General features: G+C 36.2%; 1 protein-coding gene across 1 annotated transcript in view; it reads right to left on the bottom strand.

Moving 5' to 3' along the window:
- The window catches only part of LOC111265442 (uncharacterized), a 49,007-nt gene extending 45,166 nt beyond the window's left edge, over positions 1–3,841 (bottom strand). The window contains exon 1 of the mRNA XM_086970507.1: positions 3,365–3,841. The gene's annotated coding sequence lies outside the window, so the exon portion shown is untranslated. The remainder of the gene's footprint in view (positions 1–3,364) is intronic.
- Positions 3,842–6,566: the final 2,725 nt, after the last annotated feature.

The raw sequence follows: 6,566 nt of genomic DNA on the forward strand, positions 1-6,566 counted from the left end.
GTTCTTGTCTAAGTGGATCACCGGTCCAGCTACGTCCACAAAACACAAATAGTGGAGAGAGCTTGCTCGATATAAAGTTTATTCCTTCTAAAGACAACAAAATCTTTAACGTACAACGACGTATTTACCTGCCCCGCCGGATCTTGAAAATTAAGGGAACAAGAGTTAAGAAACTAAAGACGCACAATAGTAACAAAAAGTTCTACGCTAAGAGACAGTGCTGTGATAATGTAAAAAGTGATTGTTTATGGGATTTATCGTGGCATCCTATGCGAGACCTGGGTCATGGGGAGCAATAACAATCGCAATAAATTTTAATAAACAACGTAAGTAATCTGTTAAATTCTGAATAAATGCTCAATCATTTCAGAAAGGAAATGCAATATTCATCAGTATTTCACAAAAGGGAATGTCGACGTTGCGATGATCCCTGAGTTATGGTTGCCAGATAATTCAGCTATATCGGCCAAGTCAGCCAACTTCCAAGTCAACCATAAAGACACATCATTTCTTCCAATTAAGAGGAAGTTGTCCTGAAAAAAAGGTTAACACCGTTTCCATGCTGCGTAAAAGAATCATATGTGAACCCCACATTCCAAGATAAAATTGTAGGATTCAAGTCCATCTTCTTTCCACCGCGAGAACGTCCAGCGTATTATTGGTATACAAATTTTTATAAAGAAATTCGACGGTTAGGAAGAGTGAGCACATCTCAGTTACAGCGGGAAACGTTCTTAGCCACATATCGACCAGGAAACCTTAGGAGGGCCAAAAAGATACGACGAAACTAATAAAAAAAATTTATTACTAAACTTTTGTATAACACAAGGTTTCGCACAATTTATTTCAGACGATATTGGCAAAGGCGAAATTTGCGTGTCGCCTATTCCGGGTGTTATCCTGTAATGATGTGCCTCTTCCGAAGTGAAAGTTATATCCGTTCTATTCAGATCATCCCTTACTGATTCGCTCTAAGTGGACCATTAATTGACATTGTATCTATCTAGAAATTTGACTATAACTCTATGAAATAGCAGCTAGTTCACATGCACCGACATGTATACTTCCGTTGCTAACTGTGCTAGTGTAAACGAAATGGATTCGGGGCTCACGTGATTTAATAGCAAGCTAAACGGTAAACGTATATCAGATATAAAACAACTGGAATTCATAAATTCCTCAAGGGTACGAAGAATGAGACGACTGGGTTTCAAAGCGCGAAAAAATCATACAAAAGTATGTTATCTTATGCAAGCTTAGACACACAGTAGTCTATACGTACGTACGAAAACAGTTGTGAAGAAGCTCATTTTGAAAAGGTCAGACGAATAGTTTCAAGCGACGATAATAAAAAAAAACGATATATTGATAGAGCACTTGGCAGAAACGTATTTGAGTGAAAACTAACACATGACAGGCAAGCACACACTACGAGAAACCAACGTTCTAGGACCGTCGGGCCGCTTTAACACAGTGTGCACGGTAACGTAAGCGTCAGCTCAGACCACCACTATCTAAGGAGAGTTTCGTCGAAGATTGATGAGGCACCCATAGGTCTATAATAATAAACAAAAATATATAATTTCGAATCGAGCAATTCGCTTTTTAGCCAAATTACAGAACGCATTTTCACTTAACTGATACATATGTAGGTTGCTCGGGACAATGATTACGATAGTATTAAGGAGAGTAATTTATCCTGCTATTTTTACCTCATCTACTTCGGTGTTAAATTGGCAAATATGGCGCTCGTGAGACTACCTGCGGTGTTCCTTCAGCTCAAGATAGGCGAGCGTTTCATAGCCTGGATTCGTTACTGACTCCTCTCAAAAACAACCCTTCATGTAGGCGTCCATTAACGCACATCACGCATGCATCGGCCTGTTAGTGGGATCTAGCATATCTTTATTATCGGAAACCTGGAACTATATATTTGAGACATTCCATTGCATATACATCAGATCCGTGACAGTGACATACTAAAGGCCAGTAACTTTGCACCTCTAAAAATAATAAGAAAGTCTTAAGCAACTTCAAAAATGTAAAAAAGTTTTATGCGATTAGTTACATATATGCACCGATGTGACAAAGACTTGTGAAAATTTCCCATATTTTTGAATGTCTAAATTGTTCAGACAGAGCTGTTGATTATACTGAAGGTAATGCAGTCTACTCGGATTTCACGTATATTTGGTACTTCTAAGATTATTGTACAATTCAAACGTAATATTATACCGCTAGAAAACATTCTTACCCGACGGATCTTACGCTACGCCTCACGCTTAGAACGTCATCCATAACTCAATTGATATCGACTTAAGATTATATTCTGTGCGATGTAATGGCGCTTTAAATACGCCTGCAGATCTAAGTTATAAACCTTTTAGAAAAGCTCAAGGAAATCTTAATAAAAATAGCATCATTTTGAGGTTTTTTGTCGGTTTGCAAGTTTGCGATTATACTAATACAACGTTAAATTTTCTTTTACGGTTGTGGTAGCGATGAAGCATTGCAAAAACACATTTGTGGGACGTTGCCAGTTTCAATGAACTGGTCCGAAGATCACAAGCTAACTAAAAAAAAGCCATTACAAATAGAATCAAGGGAGTGTTAAATTGTAGAATGTAACAAAGAACCTTGTAGGAAATATCAGTTGTATTTGTTTAAATAATACGAGCAGTTAAGAATTTTCAGCTTGTCACAGAAGTACGAGTCACTGTACCTTACTCGATGTGATGTGAAGATACACAAAAACTTCGTTAATCTAAGGGAAATTGAGGAAGACAACTCTAAATATTACTTCATTTTGTCAATTGTCAAAGTTTACTGTATTTTCTGAAAAATAAGGTTAAGATACTAAGGTTAGGAGTATAGTGTAGAGGAATATAGATATATTCAGCAACATTTGCAGAGAGATCTACTGACAGTGGTGACTGAATAGCAGTCATTTGCAGCTAAATCAGTGAGTTCGTTAGCGTCCGCAGAGCTGCAAATTGATCGAATCAGGACATAATCAGATCCGAACGTATAAACAGACAACTGACATTTTTCTTTGTCTCACTGAATTCGAAGAGAAATCGTAATGCCTGGAAAAGCCTGCTAACTAGCGAATAAATGAGCAAACAAATAGTTGTACACGATTAATAAATTAAATCCTTGAACAACAAAACATTAAAAGCAAATATCAAATACATCTAGCCGCATATTGCTTAACCCTTTTAAATACCTTAGCCATATTACTTTACAACAATGTTTAATTCGGTAAGCGTTTTTCATATGCTCGCATGCTAAAATATACCACCGATTTCGCAAATACTATCACTTAAATTTTCATTCCGTAAAAGGTTTATCATCTAAGACTTACGAGTAAGGCGCTCTTTCACCGGTGTCCACCATCCAGAAGCCTGCACATTAGGGTAGTTCGTATATTTAACACATCTCAGTCACGCACTTCCCAACGCAAATCATTTCCAAGTTTACAAAGCGAAACTGACTGAACGCCAATTGTTCACTCGGTCCAGTTGACATTTCTTACAGTAGTAGTTATGCACTAGTTGCACTTTTTTTATAATAATAAAATTTTGTATTTATTAACACTAGTGTATAGCGCACAGGTAGGAAGGAAATAACTAACCAATAGTGGCACAACTACCTCAGCCCCAGCTCAACATTACGCTACTTAATCAGGACACAAACAGACACATATACAAGACACAAACATAAAAAGGTGACACACTACCCCGGTCAGAAGCCAAGGCTGCGCTAGTGCTCAGTCGCCTTATGTTTATGGGACACAATAGACTGATAGATAAGTAAACAGCGAGTGGCCAAGCTTATGGTAAACGGGTGGCACAGATGTAATAAAGCAAAAACAGACATCGTCTCTATTGCAACGATACCTGCAGGCTCGATACAACTGGTAGCCGCCATCTTATATTTGGATGATTTGCGCCTTTTTAGCAAATAGAAGGAACGAATAATCTTGTACCGCAGACGCATAGATAGATTGCGATCAATTAGATTTTCATAAGCTTTGATTTTTGCGTTTTTCGATTGATGTGAAGCAGATTCTACTAAACTGTCTGTATTTGAATAAGCGCTCGATTGCTCAACCGGTCAGATGCTATGCCGATTAATTTGTGCTGCTCTTGAAACAGCTTTACAATTTCTCTATAATGATCGTGTAAATGAAGTACTCTATTGCCGGCTAGCAAGCTTAACTAACAAATTCTGCTCAACTATGGGATATTATTAACTAATTCGTACGCTTTTTAACGTTGAAGTTAGTTGACAGATGTAGGGGATCTCGTGAATTCACCGGATGAAAGTGAAGTGCACTATAGAAATAAACAAATGCAAACAGAAATAAATGCTGCAAATCGCGATTTCGCTGCTATTTCATACTTTAAAAAATTCGAAGAGTTTACAAAGCCTAAAAAAAAAACTAAATCTATAATTCAAATAATTAGAACATGCCAATAACCTGAAAAAAAGTTTAGAATTGCATACAGCCATGCATGTATTTTGCGGGGTCTTAAAGTATTCTAGCTCAATTCTTTTTTCCGAAACCAGAAAGGGATGCCATTCGACATGTGTTCTCGACATGATGCACTAACGCACTCCGTATAGTAATTTTTAATTCACAAAAAACCTCGCGTAATCGGCAAGCTCAAACGGAGAATGTTGGAATTTATCATAGAATATCGCTCTATTTCATATATGGTAATGCATTGTACCTCTCGTACTGTTATTACAACTCAAAATTTGTCCTACTCTGTAGAACTTCATTAACTATAGTATTTAAGTTACGCCACATCCATTACGCCAATCGCATTTTCGATCTATTTTTAAAACGATCCACTCGATTTTACGAAAGTTATGGAACTAATTTAAGGCTATTTGAACGCAAGTATTGTTTAAGCCATAGAAACAATGTGTTGCACCAACAAAGTTCTTTCACCCTAATTATTGACACTTGACAGAAATTTCTTTACATCGCTGTTTAACACCATTACGGACCTAATGAGGGTTAAAACAGACGCAGATTAATCTTGTTTTATAAGCGGCACAAAAGAAGGATATTCTCAACATTTTGGTTTTGGAGTAGCATCTTCCGATACTCTCCATTGACTTCGAGGACTTTCAGATTACTTATAGAAATACTCTGGGCATTTGTTTGACCTCAAGTGTTTGTTAGAATGTCTCATGTTGTATATTGCAAGCATTAGTAAATGGGTGTAAGAAATTTCGTACGTTTCGTCTGCACCCATATTTTAAAATTTGTCCTGCAAATGCCCGATTGTCTTCGTGTGCTTTTTATATTGTCGTCAGACCTAGAAGCTGCTATAAATAGGTATATGTGATTCTTATAATGATTTGGTTGTGGGGTCTGCAAGGTACAAAAGGGAAAGTAAATAAATCGTTAATTAAAGAGAACAAAGGTTATTAACTTTGGCTGTAAGTATACAATTAACCTTAAACAGATCGTATTATTAATTGTATCATTAAATAATTTATCGAATATGTATTATTCAGTAACGCTTGATTAAGACCGAAGCTAAGCACACAAAAGAGAACAGTTCAGCACGTCACATATTGGAGGAAAGGAAGGTGCACGTCAATTCCGAAGAAACTATATTCGTTGGTCTGCCATTAAACAAAGAATTTACATATGATTACACGGTGAATTTATCTACATATAAAACACTCTAATTTTACAGCCTTACCTGTTATTTGACTCTCTTGACAGTTTGAATCTTCTTAAAACAGTGTAAAATTATTTTTACCTAGGTGATGTTAACATTACGGTTTTGAATTATAAGTCATGTGAAAAATGTACCTCATGTTGTTAACACATTATCTAAATTTATTTTTTTAACAAAAATATATTTAAATAAAATAAAGAAAAATAAAAATTTGTCCACAGTTATATAGTAAACATATTTTGTCGTTAACATAATCCTCCCGGCTATTAGTCTGTGTCGGCTCCATCTGAGCCTGCCAGAAAGGAAAACTTAAATATTTTTTAATTTTACGTGTTTTGGACCTGATCAGCCCCAACCACGGTGACAAATTAACTGGAATTATCTAATATTAAGCTGGATACCCACTAGCAGCCCTTTTTGTATACGGTCACCTGCAGAGATATTTTCAAGGTATTTTTCGGAATTGTTGGCCACCGTCATCTTTTTTTTTGCCGTGAATTTAGAGTTTGATAGCGTCTTTCCCGAAAATAAAATATTATATTGATTTTGCTTGCTAGGTTTTTTTTTTCGTATAATTATTCTTGTCTGTTTTATATTTATAATGAAGAAATTAGAAGTACAGATAGTTAAGCAGAAGCCCACATATAACCCGAAATAATGTCCCTGCAGCAGCGAGCAGGCGAAAGGGAAAGGACAACTAACTAGCAGCGATTGTAAAAATTATCGATTTTTGCGTGCGATTGTCTAAGTCGAGGGATGAAAACATACGAGCAATATTTAAATCAAAGTCATCAAATAACTCATATAAGGGTTTTTGGAGGATTTCGAGATATAAATATAAAATATATACATAAAACAATA

This window comes from Varroa jacobsoni, unplaced genomic scaffold (genome assembly GCF_002532875.2).
Source record: "Varroa jacobsoni isolate VJ856 unplaced genomic scaffold, vjacob_1.0 scaffold_974, whole genome shotgun sequence".
In the NCBI taxonomy this organism is placed as follows: Eukaryota; Metazoa; Arthropoda; class Arachnida; order Mesostigmata; family Varroidae; genus Varroa; species Varroa jacobsoni.